Source organism: Grus americana, chromosome 1 (genome assembly GCF_028858705.1).
Source record: "Grus americana isolate bGruAme1 chromosome 1, bGruAme1.mat, whole genome shotgun sequence".
Taxonomy (NCBI): domain Eukaryota; kingdom Metazoa; phylum Chordata; class Aves; order Gruiformes; family Gruidae; genus Grus; species Grus americana.
The window spans coordinates 124,841,294-124,866,897 of record NC_072852.1 but is presented as its reverse complement, the minus strand read 5'-3'; the positions used below and the strand labels follow the sequence as shown (position 1 = coordinate 124,866,897).

Here is a 25,604-nt window from a genome sequence, read left to right as displayed (position 1 = left end):
TCCAGCGCCGCCTCTAATTGGAAGCCCCCCACACCCCCGCCCTCGTCCCGCACACCTCAGAAAGTTGGGGGTTAAACCGCAGGAGCGGCGAGGCCGGGCCTCCGTCCCCCTCCACGCCCCGCTCCCCTGCCCGCCAAACGGCAACCGGAGCACGCGTGTCTCCCGGGCACGGGAAATGAAAGAGAGAGGGGAGATGGGCGCAGCGAAGGTAAAATGAATTAATGCGAGCGAGGTGCTCAGACAGCCTGGTGATGAGTGCTAGGAAAAGCCTATAAATAACAGATCACTGTCCTAAGCTCTGAATTGCCCTGCTTGAGTGTGTCTTAAATCAGACCTTTATCATTGCTTATTGTAAGGCTGTTTTTAATGGAAGTGTAGAAATCTGAATAACAAAACAAGACAAGCCTCAATTGGCGTTATACAGGGTCTGCAGCGCTTTCAGACCTGACACGGTGCCAGCATATTGTTACACCGCCATGCAAACTCCCCGTGCAATCAAGGGGGTTTTGCATAGCAGAAGTACTATAATTTTACTTCGTAGTTCAGGGCTACTCTGTTGACAGGAGATCCATTATTTTCTCTCCCTCTCCCCAGAAGAGCCCGAGACGCGCTCGGTTCACGGACTAAGCGCCGCTATCTTTCTTACAAAGGCGAATGACAAATCTCTCCGGTTGTGTTTGCTTTGCTCCGCACCCTTCCCCCGCTCCACAAAAGAGCGGAGATGCCCGCGGTCCTCCGGGTCCCGTTTGCCGCTCGGAGCGGACAGCCCGGGAGGGAGAGGCACACGAACACACGCACGTCTCGGCCATCCTCCAGCCGGGAAGCTCGGCCTGCCGCCCGGGGCCCGAGGCCGGCTGCCGCCGCGGCCGGGGGAAGCGCTCGCTGGGCCCGGGCAAAGCTCGATGGGGAAGGCGAGGCGCCGAGTCCGCCGGGACGGCCACGGGAGAACGGGCTGGAGGCACAGCCCCTACCCCGGGCTGGGGGAGGGGGGGGGCGGCAGCCCCGGCACCCCCGCTGCAGGAGGAGGGCAAGCTGGCTGCGAGCTGCCCCCTCCACCTCTCCCACTTGCATACCTCGGCCATTTTGTCTGCTTGCGGCGCGCCTGTGTCCCACCCCCCCTCGCCCCCGCACTGTCCCCTCGGGCAGAGAGCTGCAGCGGGGCGCTGCCCCGGGCGCAGAGGCCGGGCCCTGCCGGTGGTGGGGCGGGCGGGCCGGCCAGGCAGGAGGAGGTGAAAGGAGGGCCGCCGGCAGCCCCGGTCGCTCCTGTCAGCGGGGAGATGCAGCCGCTAGGCAAGGCCCTGCAGGGGAGGGGGCGTGCGCCGCACAAGTCTGGAGAGGAGTAAAAATAGCGCCGGCGAGGTTGTCGCTCTCCTCGCCTCCCCCCCAGCCCGGCGGGGGGCAGCGGGGGGCGCGGCGGGGCTCGGCGGGCGGGCGACGGGGAAGGCGGCGGGGGACGACAGGAACCGAAGCAAGACAAAACCCCGGTCCGAGCCGGAGAGCGGTGCGAGCGAGGTTGAGCCTTCGCCGTTGAAGGCGATGCGCGGTAGCCGGGGGCTGCACCCCTTTTTCCCGGTGGGGACCCGTAGACCCGGGGGTCGCGGGCTGCGCCCCGTCCCCGTCCCTCGGCGGCCTGGGAGGAGTGGCAGCGAGCGGCGGAGGCACGGCAGCCACCACGCTCCCGAGTTTAAATATAATACGGCGGCCGGGGGAACCGCCATGGTTTGAAGGTGTGTTTGTGCAGACTACAGCTTGTATGTTAATAATTGGATACAGTCGATGAATCACCTCCGTCCTCCTTCTGGTTTTGTTTTTGTGTTGTGTTTTGTTTCGGAGGGGGTGGGGAGAGAAAACGAGGAGACGATGCCATGGCTCGGCGCTGAATACCAATTCCGCGCCCGGGTTGATAAACACTGGGGTTATTCACTCCGCCCCAGAGGTGACAGCGGAGGCCTCCGCCGCCCTCAGCGCCCGCGCCCCGCAGCGCGGCCCCCGGCCTCGCCGGCGTGCGGAGCGGGATTTGCGCCCCGGCTGGAAGCCCGGCAGCGTCGGGTGGCTCGCCGGGGTGCATACATATGAAATGAGAGCCTGCAACATCAAAGCGGCAGCGGAGCAGGGGCAGGGAGGGGCTCTCGGTGTGTACACGTGTGTACTTTTCCAGAGAAAAGCCCCTAATTTTTCAAATCAGATTTCCCCCCCCCCCCTTCACTCGCATGGCAGACACGCGGAGAGATTCTTTAGTCCTGTACTTAACACTTCACAGTGTTTTTAGCAATTAAGGCGAGAGGGGGGTGGGTATAAAGATAAGCCACTTTTTCGCCCTGCAAGTGTGAAAGATAAGATAACAGTAAGCTGGGGCAAAACGTCTGCTTACAACCTCCCCCCAGCGATTCTGATCGGTCACCTCTTATCGCTGAAAATGTTCATTTCGAAAGCAGCTTCAAAAAACCAAGGGAAAATAAAAGTATTTTCCGTTCAGAAATGCCATTTAAAACCCCGTCCTCACTTCATCTCCCTAGGTTGTGTCCTCCCCCCTCCTCCCCCCCGCCGCGGTACCCAAACCAGGGCAGCAGCCGCTTCCTAGCGCGCCTCTCGGAAGCCAAATCACGCAGGTAATCAGGGGACTGAAACCTGCCAGGCGCCGAGATTAGCAGCGCGCCCAGCTCCGCGGCGCTCCCCGGCCGTGCCCGCCGGCCGCCCCCCGTTGCAGGCGGGGGACGCGGCCCGCCTTACCGGCCCCTCGCTGCCCGTAAACCGAGCAGGGAGCTGCGCTGGGGAGAGCCCCACGTCGGCACCACATGCGGCGGCGGGTGAGGCAGAGCGAGAGCCGGGCTGCCTTTTCCAGATCGTTTCGCTGCAGCACCCCCGACGGCATCGGGGCGGCGAGGTTGGCGATGCTCCCATCCCCCCCGGCCTGCCCCCAGCCAAGCTGCAGGATCCGCTGTCGGCGGCCGCGCTCGGCATCGAGTCGTTTCTGCTTCCTCTCCTCACCCCCCAAGACCCCCCAGCCGCTTCCTACCCCGCGGCCGCCCCCGCGCCCTGCCGCCCGGCAGGCACACTCAGAGGCCGCGGGCGGGCACGGCGCCCGGCGCACACAGCGGTGGCCCTGCTCTCCGCGGCACCGGGCAAGGCTCCGCCGCGCCCGCCCCGGGGCCGGCAGGCAGGATGCGAGCGCCGCTCCTCCCCGCCCGCCGGGCAGCGGGGCTCGGCGTGCCCACGCCCGCCACGGCCACGGCCAGGACTACGCGCTGCTTCCCTGTCCCCGGGGGCCTCCCCCCAGGCCCGGAGTTTCCCCCTCCCGTCCTTGAGCTGTCGCCGCCTGCGATAAACCGACATGCCGAGTAGAAAAGGCTTCCCGACACCTCCCCGAGGGCAAGGCGCAGCCGCGGCGTGTCCTCGCTGCCCTGGGAAACCTCCGCACGGGCCTCCACGCGAGGCAGCGGAGTGTGTGTGGCGTGGGCGTGCGTGCGTTCCCTCGTCTCCCGGCAAAGCCGCATCCAGGGGCCCCGCATGGGAGCCGAGATAGCGAGGACCCCGCGCGGCCCCGACGTGCTCGGGGCCGGAGCGGAGCCGGGGTGGCTCGGTGCGGAGCCGAGATGGTGGAGGGGCTTCCCCGGGCTCGCCGCATCCCCGGTCTCCTCCCGCCGCCCTTCTCAGAAACCCGTCGGTACCGTGCTCTCGAAGTGAGTGGGTCAGCAGCTGATGACAAGGGGAAAAAAGAGAGAGAGAAAAAAAAAACCAACCACCCTCCCAAACCCTAGCCTGGCGCGATTACTCATCCCCAGAGTTCCCCTAAGTCAGAGAAACTTGGCGAAGTCCCAAGGCCGAGCCGTTAGCACGGTCTGAGGTTCCCCTGGCACCTTCCGCCGCGGGGCCCGGGGCCGAGGGCGCAGGGCACAGCGGGGGTGGGGAGGGCCCGGGCCGGGGGCCGGGGCAGGCGGGGAGTGCGCGTCCCCATCCCCGGCGCTCTTCGCGCTCGAGTTATTGTGGAGCGTTTTATCTTCACAGTCACATCGGCAGCTAACGAAGCTCGGCGGCTGCAGCCCACACGACTTTGGTTCTCTGCATTTATCCTTCAATAAAAGCCGATTCCTTTATTAGAAACAGGAGACGTGTCTCCTACCGCCCCTATCAAATCCCAACTGGCAAGGCGCAGCCGACACCTCCCCCTCAGCCCCCCCTGCCCGAGAGGGGCAGGCGGCACCACCCCACGGCCTACGCCCCCCCTCCCTCCGGACCCCCCACCGCGAGCATGCCGCTCTCCCCCTCTCCAGCCCCCCCACGAACAGGGGCAGCCCTCGCCCCCTTCCACCGGAGCGGCCAACGCCCCCTCCCCGAGATACCCCCCGGGCAGGAGCAGCCGAGGCCAGCCGACCCCTCGCCGCTGCGTGCCCCCAGCCCCAAACACCCCGCGCCGGCACGGGCAGCGCCTCTCTCCTCCCCCCCCTCCGCCAAATCAATCGCCCCCACCAGGCGCACCCACACGACTTTCGTTCCCCTGCATTTATCGTTCAATAAAAGTCGTTTCCTTTATTAGAAACAGAGGAGACGCTTCTCCCACCGCCCTCACCTCATGCCCCCTCCGCGGGCGCAGCCGGCGGCCCCCCTTCCACATCGCCCCCCGCCGACTTCGGCCCGCCCCACCCCCCCCCGCTCCCACCACCGCCGCCCCCTAAAAATAACAATAACAGTAATAACAACAGCCGCCGTCCCCAGCAGTCGCGGCAGCCAGCCCCCCCCCTCCACCGAGCCCAGCCACCCCCTCCCCTTCCCTCTCAAATCCCCCATCGCTAGGCGCAGCCAATCCCCCCCCCCGCCCGCCTTTCCCCAGGCGCAGCCAACGACCCAGCAAATCCCCTCGCCAGGCACGGCTCGGCCCCCGCCCGCCTCGCAGACCCCCCCACCCCGGGCACCGAGCAGGTCTGCGCGGCGGCTGCTTGTGCGACTCCGATCTGAGCTGCCGCTACCGGGCGGGGAAGGTTTCCCCGGGTGCCGCCGGGAGAGTCGGTGCTCAGAGGATGCCTGCCAGCCCGCCTCGCCGTGCCGCTCCGTGCCGTGCCGCTCCGTGTCGTGCCCCTCCTCCGCGCCGCGGCTGCGGGGAGAGCGCCCGGCGGAGATCTCCCCGCCGAGGAGGGACCGGGACGGAGCGCGCTCTGTATCGCATTAAATTAATCGCCCGGCTCCGGAGGAGGCAGGTGATTCTGCCAAACACAATGAGGGGTTTGAGCGCTGCGGAATAAAGCGCCGTTCATGGGGCCGTAGGCGGCGGTGCCCGGCTCCTCCGCGGGATCGCCGGGTCCCGGGGGATCCCGGCGCTGCTCCCCGCCGCCGACCACAGCGCGGGAAGCTCCGGCTCGGCGCACCCCACCCTCGCCCTCGGATGGATAAAGGGAGGGCGCGGGGGGCAGGCAGCGAGCAGGCGCCCCGGCAGCGGGGAAGCAGCAGACCCCGAGGACGGGAGACGGGGGGGCTACAGCCAGGCCCTCCCCGGCGTGTACACCCCCCCCGGGGGCGGTGGCCCTCTGCGATGGGGTGGTGAACATCAGCCTCCCGCAGGGAGGCTGGGGCCGAGCGGCGGGGACTGCAGAGCCCGTCGGGCAGGGCAGGGCAAGGCCGAGCAGGGCAAGGCCGGGCAGGGCGGCGGGGAGCGCGGGGCCCCCGGGCGGCCCCAGGGAGGGCGCTGCGGGGCGGGCGGCGCTGCCCGGGTTCAGGCGGTGGCAGGCGTTGTTTTCCTCGGAGAGCGGAGGAGGAGGAGGAAATCTCCGGGTTTTTAATGAGGGGGTGCAGCAGGGCTGAGCGCTGGGATTACACGGCGCGGAGACAGAGCTGCGGGCCGTGTGTGCGCGCAGGGCTCGTAGTCTCCGCCCGTCTGCCTGCTAATCGCACGTTTTCCGCTGTTAAAAAGAAACCGAGACGCTGTGGCCGAGCCCAGCGCTGTCTCTGTGACTGTGACATGAAAAGATGGCGCTCTCTCCCCTCCCCCAGCCTCCCTCTCGGCTTACACTTCCTCCCCAACAGCTTTTTGCCTTCCAGTTTTTTAAAGCCCTCTTTTTCTCCCTTCCTTCCTGCCCGCTCCCTCGGCCGGATACCACCAGCTTCCCAGCCGATCGGTGGGTCCCTCGGTTGCGACGATTTTTTTTTTTTTTATCTCTGCCTCGCTATTTTCGCCTCTCCCTTTTCTCGGAAACCTCGATCTCCCTCTCTTTATGTCTCGCTCTCTTGTGAACTTCAGCTGCTAATGGGAGGCAGTTTGCAGGAGGCGGAGGGGGGGATTACGAGGAAAAGCGAGGAAGGGGTTACCGAGTCGCTTCTCCCCCCCCCCCCGATCTATTTCCTCCCTCTCCCCCGAGGCAGCGGGGACAGGAAAGCGAGCCGGATCGAGGTGTGTGCCTGTCGGGGGGGGGAGGGCAGGAAAGAGGCTCCGGTAGGTGCCTGCCCCCGCCGGCGACCTGGTCGCGCTGCGGCTGCCCCCGTCGCCGCGGGAGCGCCCGCGGGGGGGAGGGGGGAGCCGCGCTGGGGCGGCGCGGCGGGAGGCATTCCCGTCGGAGGAGTTTACCTGTCTAGAAATGTTTTGCGGTGCTGCGCGCACTAAGGTGGTCCCGACTCCCGGAGCGGGTCCGCGGGACCGGCCGCGGTCCCTCTCCGAGGCAGGAAGGCTGCTCCGCCGCCTTCCCCTCGCTCCCCGCGTTCATCACTAGACCGTTCCAAGTGCTAAGTTGGTGTCCCCCCCCCCTTTTTTTTTAAGCCTGCAAATTAAATTCAGCGCCGCTCTCTCCTATTTTAGTGTCTGTTATGTTAATTGCACTTATCGCTGGGGCACTGCTCGCCAGGGATGCATGAAGGCCTCGGAGATTAACCGCAGGCTCCTGCTCGGACTTTTCTCAGCCAGCAGCGAGTTGCAAGGGGCTGCCGAGGAGTTTGCACGATACCGTGTGCTTTCGGGGCGTGCTGCTGCCAGTCGGCCCATCTCAATCCGGGCTAGGAGGTCTGGGTGGCAGCGGCTCCCTGTGCGCCCGCAGATCTATTTGCGTAAGGATTTGCATTGCGGGAGGACAGGTATTTTTCCTCACCGTGGATGGTAAAAATGCAAAATTAGCGCGACAGTTTCTAGGCAGAAGACGCCACAATTATGTGATCTCGCTGAACCTGTCGGTTGTGCTTTCTGGAGCGGCAGGAAAACCGGACACCTTTTACCAATGACTCCCGGAGCCATTCTCCTGGGTGCTTGCCGTATTTATCGCCACCTAACCCCAGGTCGCCTGCGAGTGCCCTGTCTCAGCCCTTGCCTCGAGTAGGTGATGCGCAGCCCGGGGATGTCCGTGCAGCCATCTGCGCACTGCGGAATTGCCTGGCCTTGCCGCGAAGGAGTGGGCATGTGTGGTCTTCCCAGACGCGTCCTTCCTCCAGTGCCTACTTCATCTATTCGTTATCAGGGGACGGCGTGTGGAGTGACTGAGCCTAATAAGTTGTCCACTTGTTCATTTCAGGAGCATTGATTTCTGGCTCCAAGGCACTCTGTTCTAGCACTGGCTACAGCTGCGGGGCATTTCGCAGCTGGTCTTTGGCCTAGACAAATATCAGCGAGAATGTGAGCGTTATTAGCCACATAAATAAATCATTAACGTGCACACAAATGTTATTTTAGCATAACTTCCAAGGAGAAAATATCCCGGTGGAGCAAGATGGAGAGGCGCGTTGCGTTGGACTGGCCTCTGCGCAGCCCGGCCAGCAGCAGCGGGTGGGGGTCGGCTCCCCGCCCCCCCCCCGGCGCGGAGCCTGGAGGAGAGGCACGGCTCTCCCGCTCCCGATTGAACATTAACAGGGCCGGCCCGCCGTGGCACGGCCGCGGGGCCTTGCCTCGCAGACCTTTGTCTGCTCTCCTGAGGCCGGGCGGGGACGGCGGGCGCTTTTCTCCCCAAACGCGACGGCACTAATGAGATTACCGGCCGGCTGGCCGCAGCTGATGCTACGAAGCGCCGAGCCCACGGGCAGAGCCCGGCCCGGCCCAGCCGCTGCGCCTCGTTAACGCGGAGCCCACGGCAGAAACGACGTTTGCTTTTGACCTCCCGCGAAGGGCTGCTGGCTCCCCCCGTGCCCGCGCCCGGGCGGCGGGGAGCGGCAGCCGCCGCCGCCCGGACCGCGCTCGCCCTGCCCCGCGGAATCCTGCGGGTGCCAGTAAAGCCCTGCCTGGGAGCCCTGCCAAGGCGGTCTCGCTTTGATATTCCGCACCACGGCCGCTCCTCCGCTTGCTCCTAATCACGCAAATGCGAGCTTGCTCCGGCACTCTCCGTAATAAACGCTGAGCGCATTTCGCCGGGCTCCCAAAGTAAATATTGTATCGGAGAAGCGGGGCTGTGCTGGAAAGCTGAAATCTTCCACTTTTTCGTACTTAGCAACCGACTGAAGCGTTGTGCGCTCCCTCCCCGAGCCAGGCTCGGTGTGATTTACTTTCTGGTTGCGATGCAGATATTCACTTGTCAGTTCAAGGGCAGGACAGAAACTGTGCAAGCGGAGTCTTGTGAACGGAAATCTCCCATTTACGAGGTTCTGCTCCACCACCAAAAGCCACCCTCCAGCACCTTTGTTCTGCATGCAGCTGCTTTTATCCCAACCCCCCCCCCCCGGCCACATCTCCATCCGACCCTTCTTCCCACGTTTCACTCCTCAGATGGATTCCCAGTCTTTTCCCGACTGACCCTGGGGGAGGCGGCGGGGGGGTAGGTGGGTGGGGGGTGCAAGGGGGAGGGAGACCGGGAGAGGTTGATGATGAATGACAAGGCAAATGATAAGAGCCGAAGCGACAGCAAAAGCAAACAGAAGTGGTCTCTGCTCTCTCGCAGGGCCCAGCCCCGTCCGCAGCCACGGGAGTTGTGCCTGTGCCATGAAAGCAAGGTTGGCCTCCGCAGGCAGCCCGGCTTCTCCGGGGCGAGATAAACACATTTCGGTCACGTGGCGAGCCTATACGGTGCCATGCTCTTATTTGCCTTCTCCACTCGCTTTTCACAACATGCCATCCACCAGCCAGCTCCGAAGCTAACCTCACCTCCCTGACGCCCGGCCAGCCGGCCCGGCCATGCGAGAAGCCGAGGCTCCTGCGGGGAGACTGCCCCCCGGCCTGGTTCTGGCTGCACCCCGAGCCGGGGCTGGGGCAGGAGCTGGCTGCACCCGAGCGGGAGCAGGGTCCAGGGCTGGCCGCATCACCTGGACAAAGCGCGGGGAGAGCGCGGTGTCCCCGCTGAGTGGCGGATGGGGTTTCACCCGGGGGCCGCAGGTGCGGGATGTCTGCGGGCGGTGTCGGCTTCGGGACCCGGGGAGACCCCCGCATCTCCGAGAGCGACGGCCCGGGCGCGGGGTGGTCTCCGCGGCTGGGGGGGGGGGCGGGGCACCCGCGGCGAGACTCCAGCTTTGCCCGCTTTAAAATGGCTGAAAAGGGTGTCCCCGGGCATCCCCTCCCCGGTAGCAGCAGCGGCGAGCCCCGTCGCCCCGAGCACCGCGGCAGCCCCGGCTGGTTACGGGAACAATGAGGCACCACGGGCGCGCCCGGTGCCTCCCCGCTGCCGGGGCCGGCCGGGGGCAGCGCCGCGAGGCCGGGGGGTGCAGGCGGCGGGGGGAGGCGTGCGAGGGGAGCGGTAGGCTGGAACCGGCCAAGTGGCCTCCACCCGGCGGAGCGAGCGTGCCGTTTAATCCCTTTATCCCCGCTCGCTGGTGGCGGTGCGAGCCGCCGGGCGGGGAGCCACCCGCCAGCCGCCCGGGGAGGCGACGTGCTGGCTCCGCGGCGCAGATGTCGCCGGCTGGGAGCAGGGAACCGATCCGCACCGGCACCACCTTCACAACGGCAGCAGCGGAGCGGGGGAGGCGGCCCCCGGGGACCCGGGCACCGCTTGATCGCATACCTGGGGATCCTCGCCCCTCGGAGCCCCCGAGAGCTCCCTGCCGTCGGGCACCGGAGCCGTGCCCCAGCACCCCGCCCGGGGCCCCGCGGCCTCCGTATCCCCGCTCCCGGGGCAGGCCTCGCCGCCTCCCCGCGGGGGCACGGTCTCCAGCCTCCCCTCTCCTCGGGCCTCTCCGGGGCCCCCGGGCGAGGCGAGGAGCAGTCCCCGGTGCGGAGCCCAGGTTGGGCAGCCGCCGCTCGCCTGCCCGTGCTCCGAAATCCGGCAATTATGCAAATGCCCGGGATGCTCTCCCCTTTGATCTGAACTTCCTCGGAATGATCCCTTCTCATTACGGAGCATGAAAATGCCTCTCGGACGTGTAAAGTGAACTACAGAGCTCCTTTCATCCCCTTTTGTTACCCGCACCGGGCTGGTCTCTCCAGCCCCGCATTCCCCAAACGCCGGGAAAGGGAAAGGAAAGGGGCTCCCGGGGGAGGCGGCGGGACGTGGGAGCAGCCCCGGCCGCCGGTTGTCATGGCGAGACCAAGCGTCTTCCCAAGTTATGTGCGACTAATGGGTTTGTGCCCCGCTCGGCTCCGCGTTCACCTTTCCCCCCGCTGCTCGGCTCCCCGCCGACCTCCCCGCCCGCGCCCCCGGGAGGCAGCGGCGCCCCCCGCCCCGGCCGCCCCGCCGAGCACCTCGCCCAGCCCCGGTGCCTCGTCCCTCTGATTCACTGCCTGCATATCAAACGCTTGCGGGGTTTAGAAGCGGAGGCGGAGGGAGGGGGTGAGGACTCCCGCCGACTGGAGCGCAGTCCCCGAGCGACTTTAAACTCCATCTTTTGTTGCGCTCCTTACCACCTCTTGTTTCAGTTTTGATAACTGAGACTAACGAGGCACTGAATGTATCACAGGTTTAGTATGTCCACGCAAGCGTGGATATGATTTTCAAGACTCCCGAGAGCCATGGCTGCCATTTTTTGTTATCTTTTTTTTTTTTTCCTTCGAAGAGAGATCAAGAAAGTTTGTGCTGTCTTGAAAACTACTCCTCCCGCGTAAGAAAAAAATTCTGACCATTTGCTGGAGGCCATTTTATGAAACCTCAAGGAGGTTAATAGCTTGCATAATTTCAGGAATACCAGGTGTCTCCTTAATACCTTTTCCCCCTTCCCTGCCACTCATTCAGACAAGCCAGGAGCTGTGTAGACCAAGTGGTCCTGTGACAGACAATGGAGTCCCAGTTATCCGAGGGGCCTGGACTAGAAAACGGATGGACTTCTTCCCTGCTCTGCTCATGTACAGTGTGGAGAGAACGCAGTGCCTGCAACGTATCTGTGAGACGAAGGGATGCGTGTGAAGGAGAGCATGGGGTAAAGGGGTTAACCAAAATACGTAGGTTATTTTATTTTGCTGGGATTTAAGATTTTGTCGAAAGAAGCACCAGTAGATACAGTGATAATGAAACTGTGCTGCTGCGAAACAAAGCTGAGCAAATGGGAGAATTATTTGAACTGGTTTTAAAATCTTGTCATGTTTGTTAACAGCTGCTTAACTCCAGTCCCTAACAGGATCTTGGAAAAGAAGTTTTATTAATGAAAAAAAAAAGACAATCCCTTTGCTTGCTTACAATTAAATGATGACAGCTTATAGTGCATTCCTTCAAGACCTCCAGTAATATCGGGTCTCATGGGACTTGAAATACCTAATTCATAGATTTTTCTTAAACCAAGAACGGACCATTGTGATCAGCTGGTCTGACCTGCTACATATCATGGGCCAGTGAATTTCAGCCAGACGTTTTTGTATCAGACTCATAAATTCTGTCTGAGCTTTTAGCCTGGCATCCAGTCTTGCTCTGAAGACTTTTAAGTAACAGAAAACCCACTGCTTGCCTCAGTTGGTCCAGTGGTTACGTCCCCTCACTGGTTTAAAAAAATGCACCTATTTCTGCTCAGGATTCATAGACCTTCATTTTCCAACGTAGGATCTCATTATGCCTTTGTCTGCTACATTAAAGAGATCTCTACTATCAGAAATCTCCCCATAGAGACACTTAGGGCACTTGAAGACTATGATCAAACCAAGTCATAGCCTCCTCTTGGATAAATTAATACATGGGATTTCTTTAGTCTTTTGCAATAAGATGTGATTCCCAGACCTTGAATCACTCTTGTGGCTCTTTTCTGATCCTGTATTAATTTGCCAATGCACTTTTAACATGCAAACACCACAACAGGGCCGGACACAGTATTTCAGCAACAATCTCATTCATGTCGGAAGCGTTAATGGCATCATTAAGTTTACTTCTTTAAAACCCTATGCAGATTACCTTTATAGATAGCCTTAGCAATACTGACTTTATTAAAACCCCATTTAAAAAGTCGCCTGTCTTCATGCAGACTAGTGTTGTTCATCAAATTCACAACACTGAGCGTCGCTTGACCAAACTGCAGAGCTAGCTTACTTTTTCTAGCTGGGACTTTTTCAGTGCTTCATCAGCCGTAGCCTTCAGTAGGACTTCTTTTTTCTTTTTTTTTTTTTTCTTTTGTCTGTAAGAACCAACTGCTGCGTATTCTCACAATGGCACTGGTGCTGGCTAAGAAGCGCATACACAGAGCTCCACTACACCATTCCCTCTTTTCCCTCTTCCTCTCCTGCAATTCCAAAGCCCCGGTTAAGTTCCAGCAAGACTCAGGGTAATTTAGTCCTTTCAGTGGCCGTGGTGGGGCTCAGTTTTGAAACACTCCTCGCCAGACAGCTTCCATGAGGGCTTCTTCAACCATGGAACACGGTCTGCTTCACGGGGGGGGGGGGGGGAGGAGATTGGGCCCCCCTTCATGGAGGCACATGAATGTCTTCTCCAAAGGACAGTCAATAAGCAGGGTAGAGCTGTCCCACTAGATTACAGATGAAACATGACCTCTGAAATAGATGCTGCCCTTCCTCTGCCCATCCTGGTGATGCCCATCCATTTTTCAGTCTATCTCAGCTTCTGAGATAGCCTTGCTGTGCAAAGGCAGTGTGGAACTGCAGGATCTTGGAGGACCAAGGTCCATGTGTTACAGAAGCATTAACTACACTGCTCCAGTATCTTCCCAATCTCTGATCTTCTCGAGCTGCACCAGGAAACACTGCATGTAGTGAATGCCATTGCACTGGCAAGCCTGGACTCTCTTCTGCGTGAGACGTGGCCTGAGTTGCCCTAGATTATTTGAGTGAGATTGACTGCCAAAAGCCTGAGCTCTAGCTAGGACTGCATTGTGCTGGGCATCATATAATGATGGTGAAACTGTCTGTGTCCCAAAGATCTCTTTCCATAACATTTGTATCCTCAAAAGCAGAAAATCATATAGGGCAGACACAGCCTTGGAAATGGCTGGGCCTCTGCTTCATACATGGTCCCTGTGCTTCCTAACAGGACTCATACCTGAGCGACACTCCTTTCTTTATTGTCCTCCCAAATGATATGTCTTTTTCCATAGTCCCAGCTGGAGATTCACAGTCGCAGTCATGCATCAGACCAAAGGTGCATTTCTCACCAAAGGCAATCATACCGGCCCATGGTGTCTTCTAGCTCACTCAGTTCCCCAGGCTGTTCCTACTGACATCTCCGCCCTAACAGAGGTCATGGCACATACTGGAGACGGGGTGAGTGTACTGGGCCTGCACCATCGACACCTTCTAGTGGAAAAGCAGCTACAACCTACCCAGGAAAGCTGTTCCCCACGTGGGAGTGATTCTCCATCTGCACAGAGCTGATTAAGGGACTTGTACACCACTTATTCTACTACTGCCTCCAGGGACATGGTGCCAATACAGAGTAAGGCCTGTGTAGCTACGTTTTTTACCCTGGGGTGAACTACGATGAAGTTCACATTATGTTAGAGGATCTTGAAGCTGCTACTGCAACACCTGGAGAGGCCCAGCCTGCATAAACCAACACCAAGACGAGGGCAGCACAGGATTAAGGGTTAACTTGCTTTTGTGTGTATGCCCCACCTCACGTTCTGTGCCACGCATTTACACCACAACTGCCCCTTTAAGCTTAAATTATCCCCAATAAAAATATTGTTCCCATGACACATGGCACAGCCTTCATGTCCTACTAGTAGCAGTCCTCCCTTCGTTTGTACTTTCCACGTGTCCTCGTTTTACTATGAGTCAGACACACTTGCCCTCTCTTCCTATGACTTACACTTTCCTACCTCAGAGGACATGTATATCAGAAGATACATCTGATGGCCCAGTTTATGGATATCTTCTCATACAATTGGTGTCGCTCCTTTCCAAAATCACTGCTAGATAGCCATCAGGTTCAAATCAAATTCCCCATTAGCCTCGACCATGAAAAAGCGAGCACAGAGAAGTCACCTTTGTTATAACAAAACACCTTTGAGTTGTACTTAATTCTAGTAATCCTCACTCGCTGTACCCAGATGCAATTTATAATTTTAAAAAGCAATAATCATTCAAACCATCAGGCCTGCAGCTTTGAGGCACTGCGTACCGCAGGATGGGATTGCTTCTCTTCTTTCTAATTTACCTGCAAGAGCACATCGCCCCGCCACTCATGACAGCCTGCTCTTTCTTCCTTCCAGGCTGCTGCAGCCAACTGTATTTGGGTCTGAGCGACTGTTTTGGGGTCTGTCCTCCTCTAACTCTCCGAGGGGTTTGCCATTAGTTTTCATGGAGAGCAGAACGAGGCTGTATGTAGAAAACCAATATTGACATTTCCTTGTTTAAATATCATACATCACAGGGGGGTCACGGGAGCCAAGGCCACCAGAAAGAGTTCCCCCACAAGCTATTATTTCCTTTAAAAAAGCACCAGGGACCCAGTAGTGTCTGCTGGGCCTCACACCCACATGTCTGCTCTTCTCTGCAAGCTGGCTGACTGCTGCCGGTGCCACTTAGCAAATACAGATGTTCAGGTCTTTTTCTTTCACCACGGGTCTCACTCATCGCTGCGCAGAGGCCTGGTACTAAATGAATGCCTCATTTAAGCCCTCTTTTCAAGGCTATGTGAAATACACACCCCATTCACGCTTACCTCGGTCTTTGCTTGCAAAAATCTACGGCACTTTCCTATCAAATTTGAAACAAATGGCATTCAAACTTATTTTAAAAATTAATTGAACCAATACATCAACAACTTTCATGTTTTCAGAGCCTGCACAACCCTCGCCTGGGAAATTAGAACTGCGGGAGGGTAATTTTGCATTTAAATCAATGGAGCTCCCTTTCCCGACAAGGTTGCCTTCACACTGTAAAGCCAAGCAGTCCTACCGTGGTTCAGAAGAAGAGAGCCCGTTAGGTGTCCTGCACCTATGGCACACCTGATCTCCGTGCCAGGGGAGCTGTGGAGGTGTAACCCCCACATTGCACCAGCCTTCTGTGCATTGCACCAGTACTTCCACGCCCTACACCACGGTTCCCTTCTCCTCCCAGTCATCCGAGCAGCACCTCGCCTGCTGTGCCTTACGCCTTGTGTTTGCCCTCTGTTCCCCATGTGAGAGCGCCTCACCCTGAGAGTGGGCAGGCTCTCAAGGTGAGATCGGATGCAGAGCTAGGAAAAAAGGGTGTTTGGGGACCACTCGGAACAAGGACCAGAGAAAGCGACAGAAGACGTGCCCTTTCCCAGAGAGGGAACGGCTGCAGGATTTCTCTTTTTATCTAAACCCCTGAACGGATTTGCCGCTAAAAGAAAGATAATCCACATTATGTAGAAACAAAATTACATTCACATGAACACACGCATACAAACGCGCACTGTTCTCTTCTAACTGCGGGACACGGGCTTTGGGAGCGGTGGCCTCAGAGAGCTGTGGCAAAGGAGCCCGTGGCTGAAGCCGGGAGCTCGCCTGCCTCCCTGTACCACTGGCATCGCTCTCCTGGTCATCTGCCGTTGTAGTTTTTACAGTTTTGCTTCCCTTTTTTGGGCAGGCAGGAACAATCTGCCTTCTGTGCATACAGAGTGCCCAGCACACTGAAGCTGCTCTTAGGTAACACAATACTTGCAAACCTGGAAAGATAAAATACCACTGAAATTTAGCGTGCGTTGATCCCCCCATTTATCTCTACACAACCTGAGCCTTACCCTAGACCAAACTTCACCTCGCTGTTTTGTGTTTAGATGATAGCCACAGTATATTAGACGATGCAAGGCAGAGTCATACCCCAAAGAGCCTAGAAATCTAAACAGCCCAGACAGACAGCATAAACAGAGACTATAAGAATATGAAGCCATCGTTTAGGTGGTCATGTAGAGGTCTTTAAGAGTTCTCAGCAATGGGACTTCTGAAATCGCTTCTCCCCTTCTCGGGAGCATTCTGGAGGCGGCGAGGTGTTAGGAAGTGGTGAAAAAGAGAAATGTTGCAACTTGACAAACTGTTACTGGGTGAATGTCAAAGGTGTAAGCCCAGCTGCAAGAAAGCCTGCGGGCTGGCGGGGACGGGGTGCCTGCAGCCTGCTGCTGCTGGCAGGAAAGGGCTGGGGCTACACAGGGAGCCTGGGGTGCGCGTGTGCTCCAAACTGAGGCAGCTTTCATACCTTTCGGTGTCCCTGCCGACTGCTCCAAGCCATCGGGGTTTGCCGGTTCTGCTTTAGTAGTGTTCTCCACTGCTTTGTTTCCAAGTTTTAGGCATCACCACATAAGAGCACTTCCAAGGAGATTTTAAAATGCCTTTGGGGACAGCAGCAGGAGGACTATCTGAACCACTTTGGTCTGAGACATTTGGACTTAGATCCACCCAGGCGTTAATTCGGTGAAAGCCAGACAGGATCAGGCTGAAACTGGCATTCTGCGCTGTTGGAAGCAAATCCAATTCACATAGTTTTAAGCACACGCAAACCATTTTCTATGGGGACCTGGGCTGCTTTACAAGAGTGCTCGAGGGACCAGGTGACTTTTAGCGTGCTGAATTTCAGTAGCGTAACCAAGGCTTAACGTTGTGGCCATAGCCCTCCCTGAGGTAGGGACGACTGCAAAGGCCAAACCAACAAGTTGGAAAGAGTTTTTTCCTTTTCGATTGCCACTGTCTTTTTTTTCTGGCTTCTTGTTATGTATACTGCTTGAAGAGAAAAGCACTGTATCTTATAATCATGACACAAGCCTGTGTTTTTCTCTCCCTGCCAAAATGCTGGAGGTTCCTAGCAAGAGAACAGCTCTGTGCAGGATCTAGAGGAAGGTGCGGAGACCCTGGGGCCATTTTTGCCTACTGCTTTTCAGGTTGCTCAAAAGTTTTGGTCCTACCTTCAGTCAGTGAACAAGGCCCAGGGCTAGAAACAGCGATGGTGTATAATACCTATTCAATAGATCTCCTGTCACAAGGCAGGGACCCGTCAACTACACCCAAACCCCATCAGGCCCCTGGGAAATGGGTTCCAGCATTGGTTTGCCACAAGCCTTGCCCCAAATACGGAAGAAGGACCTGTCTCAAGCCAACCTGAAACAGTTGCGTAGACACACATATCCGCTATTGTCTCATTCTTGCACTCTTCCTTCAGGTGCTTCCTTGCCGTGGGAGGGGGTGTCCCCAAGACCTCAATCTACAAGACTGATTCCCAGCCACAGCTTATATACAGCTTTCCCCAGACAAGAGTTACTCAGACATCTTCATGCACGCACACACATAGGGATCTTTCTGAATGCCATGTGCATGGTCTTTTGCTCTCCCGCTTCCTGGCAGACCGGGGCTCAGCCTGCCCAGACATGTGCCACCACACACCTGGTCCCTGTGCTCTGCCCAAGGTCTGTCCCCATCTCCCGCTCCTTCCACAGCTCCGACACCAGCCACGTCTGCAGCACCAGAGCAACCACTTGAGGTGCAACAAGGGCACATGAGTCATTTTCCTCCTAGCCAACCCTGTCTGCTGTGCTCTGGCAGAAGTGACACAGTGCTCTTGCCTCTTAAGCAGTGCTCAGAGGTACAGGGCAGGTTGTAGATTTTTGCCTCTCTAACTTTTTGGCTTAGAGCAGTGCTTTGTACTCGGCAGGTCTTGCTGTCTGCTTGGCTGCACAGGCTGCTGGCTTGCTGCTTTCCCCCTTCGCTTTCCCTGCCATCCCCAATGCATTAAAACCTCCTCTGGGCCAAGGAGGGGGGGTGCAGAGGGAGCAGGTATGCTCGGTGGGGCACTGGGGCTGGGAATTGCCCCAGGGTGCTGGTGAGAAGCATGAAAGTAGCTAGCCAGCTCTGCAAACGCTGGGAACAGGGGGTCCCGGGCAGGGAGGTGTCACTTGCATGACCTGGGACCAGGGCCACCACCGGGTCGGGGGCAAACCATCCTGGCTGGCTCCCATTGGGCTTCCATGGGGCCAGGGCACAGCTCACTGTGGAGCCTGACATCACTCCCAGCCCCACACCATGCTTCATGGCCTCCTCAGGGACCCGGGCATGGCTCACCAGGACATCTCCAGCCTCCGGAGTCCTCCCACCGAGCTGGTCCCGTGGGACACCCTGGCAGCCCTGCCTCACTGCTGCTGCTCCCGGCCCCCACGGTGGGGCCAGGCCTGCCTCCCCCAGGGCTGCAAGATGATGCTGGCTCCAGGCAGTGGGTGTTCCCTGGACCATGGGACATGGCCTAAATCAGTCCGAGTCACAACCTCAGCGGTGCACATCAACCCTGTCACGGGGAGAGCCCGCGATGTCCCACCTGGCTGAGGGTAGGAGGGTGCTCCAGAAAATACCGAGTGTGTGCTTGGACTGCATCAGAGGTATTTATTTTGATTGTCCCTTGGCTATAACTTCCATCGTTCCCCTTTGTTTTATAGCTGCTCAAGTTTACTTGCAGAATTAAGACAGATTTTGGAGGGAGGGGGAGGAAGGGGGTAGGAAGCCTTTGTTCTCCGGAGTGTGCTTGTCTTACTTTTACATCATGTGGCCTGAGCGGCACCCACCCCCCCCCCCCCCGCCCCGACCGTATTTACTCTATCTCGAGTGAGTCCTTTGAAGGAGAGGGCAGAGTCGTCGTTAACCCTCTGCGTGCCTGCTGGGCCCTCCGCCGTCAGAGCCTGCCTTCGGCGGAGACTCAGCAGGTCCTGAATCCCACACCCGCGGGTGTCGCTTTGACGGACGGCATCGGTGTTCCCTCCCCCCCCCCCCCAAAAAAAAAACCAAACCCACAGCGCCCGTCCCGCGGTCGGTCCACGCCAGCCGTTGCGCACGGGGAGCCGGTGGCGGTGGGCCTCTCGGAGAGAGCCCGGGGATACCCCCTTGATCACTAGCAGGCTAGCCTGCTTAACACGAGGTTGGAGATGCCTACAAACTCGAAACAGCTGCCGGGCTTTGCTCTGGCCTGCCTGCTAAAATACGCCGATCTCCTTTTAATCTGTTTCATATTCACAAATTAAGCACTTAGCCTAGGTAATAAATCATGAGGCAGTTTACGAGGCTAGCAGGAGACAAACAAGTGGAAAGGGAAAACAATCGCCTAAAAGTGCATTCAATGCAACTGGAAAGACGCGCTCGGAAAACCCAGCCCGCGCTTCCCTGGGCGGCGGCAGCACCCTGCGGCCCCGGCCGAGCCCCGCCGCTGGCGGGGGGGGGGGGGGGCGAGCCGAGCCCGGCCGAGTCGGCAGCGCCCGCACTTGTCCGCGCCGCGGGGCTTCGGTCGCAACCCGGGCTCCCGCCTTTGTCTCCCCGGGTACCGGCCGCCCGCACCGGCTCCACCTAGGAGAGACTCCCGCGGCAGCCGGCCTGGAAATAATGACTCGGGCTGGCGATAACCTCCCTTCGCACGCCCACACCGGCTCGGCCCCGGCTGGGGCGGAGGGGTAAGGAAAAGGATGCTGGAAAAAATAAAGTGCGGGCTCGCCTCACGCTGGAGCCGCTCGCAAGCGCCCGCGGGGGACGTGGCGCTCCCCCGTGTCCCGGGGGAAGGCAGCCCGGAGACGTGCCAGGGGCTCCAGAGCGCACGTGCCTGGCCGCTTCGCCCCGCTGCCGCCGGACACGGGGGGGTGTGGGGTGCAGTTACAAAGTAGCGCTTTGGCTACTGGAGTTGCCCCCCGGCCCCCTTTCCGGGATGGCCGGTGGGAGGGGAGCACCCCGGCTGGCGAGGGCCCCCCCCTTGGGCCACTGTCACGCTCACCGCGCGAAGGGGAGGCGCGGGAAGAACGGGGCCCCGGAGGGGGCAGGGCTCAGCCTGAGCCCCCCGGCTCCTGCGGCGGGAGAGGGGAACCGGGAGGCGGGCGAACCTCCAGAAGTGCCGGCCGGGCGATGGTAGCGGGGGGCCGGGGCGCTGCAGCCCGCGGCTGCAGCCCGGGACGCCCCGGCGCCTTCCCCGGAGGCTCTTCCCAGGAGAGCCTCCAGCCACCCCAGGGGACGCAGGCGAAGGCCCCAAGACAAAAGACCCGGCGCTAAGACCCCTCCTGGCAAAGGCGCAGCCTGCTGAAAGTATTTCAACAGAGACTTTACTCCCCCCTCGGCGGGGTTCCGCGCCGTGCCGGTGGCTCCGAGCCGTGCCGAGCCGTGGCAGCGGGGCCGCAGCCGGCTGCGGGAGGGGGAGCGCGCAGGGGAGGGCGTGCGGAGCCGGGGGGGTGTGGGGGGGAAGGTCGGCAGCATCCCCCGGGAGAGGTGAGGGGGGGAAGCGGTGATTTAAAGGGACTCCCGCGAACGGGAGCGACACAGACCTGCGGCCGTCCGCCGAGTGAAATCTGCCGAGCTGTGGGTGCGAAGAGGCGCTGTCAGGGGCTATTTATCTCTCGCCGGAGCGGCGGCTCTAGTCCCCGCATCGCCCGCCGGTAACAATGGCAGCGGCCGGCGGCTCTCCACGCGCCTGGGCGGCGGAATGGATGGCGGAAGATGCCGCCGCTCTCCGCTCAGACGGGCTCGCTCATGCATCCCTCTTGGCCAGAGCCTCTCGCTACTGCCGCTCCGCCGAGAGGTCTGGCCCGCTCCCCTCCCCCCCCCCACCTCCCGCCCTTCCCCAATTTTCCATTTTCAGGACTTTGGCGCGGAGCCAGAAATGTCAGGAGGGGATGAAACTTGACACAGAGATCTCAACCCAGAGCGATTTCCTCCCGCCCCCCCCCCCGCCTCCGTCCCCAGCCCCTAAGTTAACTTGAAGATAGTTTGGCCATATTTCAGTTTGAAAAGAAGGGGAAATTGCAGGTCACTGGTGCGTGGTCGGGCCGGGTGTATTTTTTTAATTTAAAACGGTAGACACTGAGGCCTGAAAAGCATCTGCAGCCCGTGCACTTTAACTGCTGTTCCCGGCCGCGGCGCGGTTAACCCCTGTGTGCCTCGGCCGCCAGCCCAGCGCCGCCGGCATCCCCTGCCTGGAGGGACTTCGGCCCCGTCCGGGCAGCGAGCCCGGCGCAGAGCCGTGGAGAGGGGCCGGGGCGGCGGATCCGAGAGCTGCATCAGCCCGGTTCCGCCCTCCCCCCCCCCCCCCCCGCGCTTCGTTACCAAACTTCAGGTCTGGGTCGTACCCGCGGGCAGGATGAGGCCCCCGGCGCGGAAGGGTGGCCAAGCGACAAGCAGCTCGTTGAGAGGAGCCCCTCCCGCCCCCCCTTCCCGGCGCAGCCCGCTCCTGCTGTCTCGGCCGGGGGCAGCACTCCCCGGGGAGCCCCCGCAGTGCCGGCGGGACAGCGCCGGGGACCCGGTCACCGGGAGGGATGCTCGACTGCTCCCTCCTCCCCTATCCCCGCCCCCTCGGTCCGGGACCCCCCGGAGGGCTCCCCTCGCCCCTGGCCAGCTGGGCGCGCTGATAAGGGTGGGCAGGGGGACGGAGCCGGGGTGCGGGAGGGAAAGCTCCCGAAACGAGGAGCGCAGGGAGCGGAGCCCGAGCGAACTCCGGGGAGGATGCCTCAGCACTTTCTCTATTATGCATTTCCAGCACAAGGAAAGCTAATTCCTCCGCTGAGGGCCTCAATCAGGCATTTATTTGACACTCATGATGCATGAACGGCTAAACACTAGTCTAAGCGGAGGATCAGCCGCTAGTTTATAGCTCGCGAGGTTTTTTTTGATGCAGGTGAATTATGTTGATCTCTGAAAGCCTCGTATTCCTGGGGGGTGGGAGGGGAGGAAAAGATAGAAAACAAGAAGCGAGAGGAGGCGTAGGGGAGATGAACTTCTTCCAGCTCTTCTCTCACACACCCGGGAAACTCTCTGGGCGGGAGTTTTGGCTGGCACTTCTCCCCACGTCCCTCTCTTGACCCCCAGTCTTCCCCTGATATCCACCCCCCCTCGCCCCTCCGCGCTGCGTGCTGGCCCGGCTGAGCGCGGCACGCATTTCGGCCGGGCCGCGGTGCGGGGCCCCTCTACGCCACGGCGGGGAAACGCTCCCTCGGGGGCCGGAGGCGTAACATGGAGCGGGGACAGTCACGGAGACAACATGGAGGGGGGGGAGAAGAGGAGGGGAGGAACCATATGGAGCAGGATGCAGGGAGGTGACGGGGAACGGGCGAGCCGGGAGAGCATGGGAAGGAGCGGGGAGCCGGGCGGCCGCCGCGGCCCGGGGCGCTGGGGTGGGTGTGGGTGGCCCCGGTGGGGCCTACGGGGGCTGGGGGGCACGGAGGAGGGCGGCCGGGCCCTGCTGCCCACGCTCCCGGGCGGGCTGCTCTTTCTCTCCATCTCCACCGCGCTTTCCCGGGCACTGCCCTTTATTCTCCCCCCCCCGGAGAATTTATTTTAATTTTTTTTCCCCCTCCTGCTGGCCTCTTTCCAACTGTTGTTCCAGGACCGAAAAAAATAACAATTAAGTAGAAGTCATGTCTTGTGACTTGCACAATCTCTTCTAACGCCTGAGTTCAATTTTACACAACATTTAATACAAATATTAAAAATCAATATATCAAGGGGGTTGTTAATGAAATGTTAGAGTGAGTGTGTGTCACCAGATAGAATTTCGGTGGGAAACGTGTCTGATTTAGCAAAAGCTGAATGCGGTTGTATTCTTTATCCTCCTGCTAAAAACAAAAGATAAAGGTGTTCATTAAATCATATCAAATCGAATTAAATTCTATTGGCGGGTCCCTCCAGCAGAACAGAAGTCTGAAAAGCAGGGGATGGAAAATGAATCTCAATGCATCTCTTGACAACGGAACAGGAATCGGAATGCATTAAAAATAAATCAGAGCGCTGCTGTAGGTCACAACACAAGGATTAGACTGTACTGGAATAATGGGACGGGAGACAGAAAGGCAGAGACTACCCTGCAGGTACACCTTGGCACTAGAAGGGGAAGCCAGATTTTTTTAAGCGATAGGTCACGCCAAGTCTGTAAGAGACAGCCTGTGCCCCTTTGCTTCTCCATCGCCCCTTCTCTGGCTCTCGGGACTGCAGTGTGCCCCAGCTCCTCGGTATGCTGCCAACTCAGCATTTTGTAGGCTGGTGGCTTCGCCTCACCACCCTCCCCCCTGTCCCCCCCGGCTCTTTGCACCTCTCCCCCCACCCTGGCCGGTCCCCGCTCTCCCTGCCTCACTTGATCTGCCCTCCGTTAGCCCGGCCTCTCGCACTATTCAGCTATTCCCCGTGACCCCTCTCAGCCCTTGCAGGAGTCCTTGGGAGACGTCTGCAGAGCGATGAGCCAAAAAGCTGGCAGCTGCCCGGGAGGCGAGGAGCGGGAGCGCCGCTGGCAGCCGCCACCGCCCTGCCCGGCGCCCGTCCCGGTCGCAGCCCCCGTTGTCTCCGCGCCCAGCTGCGAGCCCTGCGTTGGGGGGAGGGGTGGGACACGGGACCGGGGGGGCTCTGCCCTCTGCCGCGGTGTGGCCGGGAAATGATGGAGCAGAGCTGGGAGCTCAAGCCGCGGCCCCGTGGGAACTTGGGGTGCGCGGCTCGCTCCCGTGCCTCCTCCGACATAGCGGGGCCCCAACCCGGGCCGTGCTCAGGTGGGAGCTGAGGGCAGCGGCGAAACGTGCTCCCCTGCCCCCGCTGCGCCGGGAAAGTGCTGTGACCGCCGGGGTGGGGATTGCCGGCCTCTCCCCGAACACTCGTCCAGCTTCCCTAGGTTTGAACTTCGCTCTCGGCTCTCCTGTCCCGGCTCCCTTCGCCCTCCTCTCCTGAGGGCACACCGGGCCATTCTCTCCCCGCCCCCGAGGGCGCCGGGGCTTCTCCGTCCCCGTTTGTCGCTGGGTGCTAAAGAGACGCGTGTGGCCGCCGACCCTCCCCAGGCGGAGGGACTGCACAGCCCCTGCTCAGGTGGGGGCCGCCTTTCGCCCCGCCTGGGCCTGCAGGGAACAGCGCTGGCAAAGAGAGCTCGGGAAGGGACCTGAGGGGCTGGCAAGTGGGGGAACTGACCCCCTAGGCCCGCACCCCGAGCGGCAGCAAGACGCAAGGCTGCCAGTGCCACTGGGGAGACCGCGGGATCCACGCTGCCCTGCCGCCTGCAGAGCCGGGAGCGAGCGAGGCGGTGGCGGGAGGCAGCCGGGAGGCTGATGCGCGGCAGCCGGGAGTGCTCGGCACCGAGCCCGGAACGCGCGGCGAGAGCGGGAGCGCGGCGCCCCCGCGGTGCGGCCGGCGGGGCCGGCACCGCCGAGCCCTGCCGACCCGGCGGCGGAGCGGGAGCTCCGCCGGCAACGCTGGAAACCCTCCGGCAGACGCCGTCCCGCCGCTTCGCTATGGGGCTGCTCCACTCCCCCTTCCTCCACGTCTCCCTCCCTGCCTCCCCGGGGATAGCCGTGCCGCACGGCAGCGGTTAGGCGTGCAGCAGCGCCGGAGCGCGATAAACAAGGGCGGCCAGCTGCCCTCCGCCCGCTGCCAGCCCGGCGGCACCGCGCCCGGCAGCGCCCGGCGGCTGCTTAACCCCGGCCCGTTCCTGTCCCGGGGCCGCGGGAAGCCGGCGCGCCGCCCCCGGAGCCGCGGAGCGGGGCGAGGTGGGGGGCCGGGTGCGGAGGGGGGGGGGGGAAGTGTCAGGAGATGCTCGCCGCGGCGGCTCCGTGCGCGGCTGCATGTTCGCCCCGCGGATCGTGCCGCGGGCTCCTCCCGCCGGGAGCGCAACTTCTGCTCCGACCTGAAGTCGCAGCTCCTCTGTTTGTTTATTTCCCCGGCCCCGATGGCCGGCTGCCAAGCACGCCGACCTTGCCTATTAAAAACCCATTTTTCTTGCCCTGCGCGGAGCAGCAGTTTGCTCGCCGCGCTCCGTTGTTCCGTTAAAATAAAGCGCTGCAAAGTCTGCTCGGGGGTGCCGAGGCGGAGGGATGATGGGGGTGGGGGTGGAAAGGTGGCCGCCTCACGCGTCCCGCCCGGGGCCGCCGCGGTCTCCCGGGGCGCCTCCCGGCACAACCCGGTCCCGCGCCGGCTGCCGCCGTGCCCCGGGATCGCGGCGGGGCGGAGTGACCGCCCTGGCTCCCCGGCCAAGCCATTTCCTGCCCTCGGGAGCCGCGGCCCCTCGCCGGCGGCTAAGCGGTAGCTGGGTCTGGCTGGGGGACGGCGAGCAGCGGGACCGAGCGGAGAGGCGGCGGGCTGGAAAAATCAACACTCGGCGGCGGTGGCGGAGGGCAGCGGCTGATCCCATTAGCCGCGCCGAGCCGGAGCCCGCCTGAGCCGGAACAGCGGGGTCACCGCTGCTCGGGGCGCCCCGGGCCGCCGGCCGGAGCGACGGGAGGGCGATGCTCGCCTCCCCGCCGCCCCCCCCCGGTGTCCGCCCCCGGGGCTCCTCGCCCTTATCGGCCGCGTCAGCCGAGGAGGGCGGCGGAGGCGACGTCGCTGCCCACCCCCGGGGGCGGGGGCCCGACGGCTTTGTGCCGCTGGGCGCGGGGGGCCGCTTCTCCTCGCCGCTTTGTTCGGCGGCGGCG

General features: G+C 60.9%; 1 protein-coding gene across 1 annotated transcript in view; it reads right to left on the bottom strand.

The window, feature by feature from the left end:
* The window catches only part of BCOR (BCL6 corepressor), an 82,763-nt gene extending 62,024 nt beyond the window's left edge, over positions 1-20,739 (bottom strand). The window contains exon 1 of the mRNA XM_054808940.1: positions 20,496-20,739. The gene's annotated coding sequence lies outside the window, so the exon portion shown is untranslated. The remainder of the gene's footprint in view (positions 1-20,495) is intronic.
* Between the last annotated feature and the right edge of the window lie 4,865 nt (positions 20,740-25,604).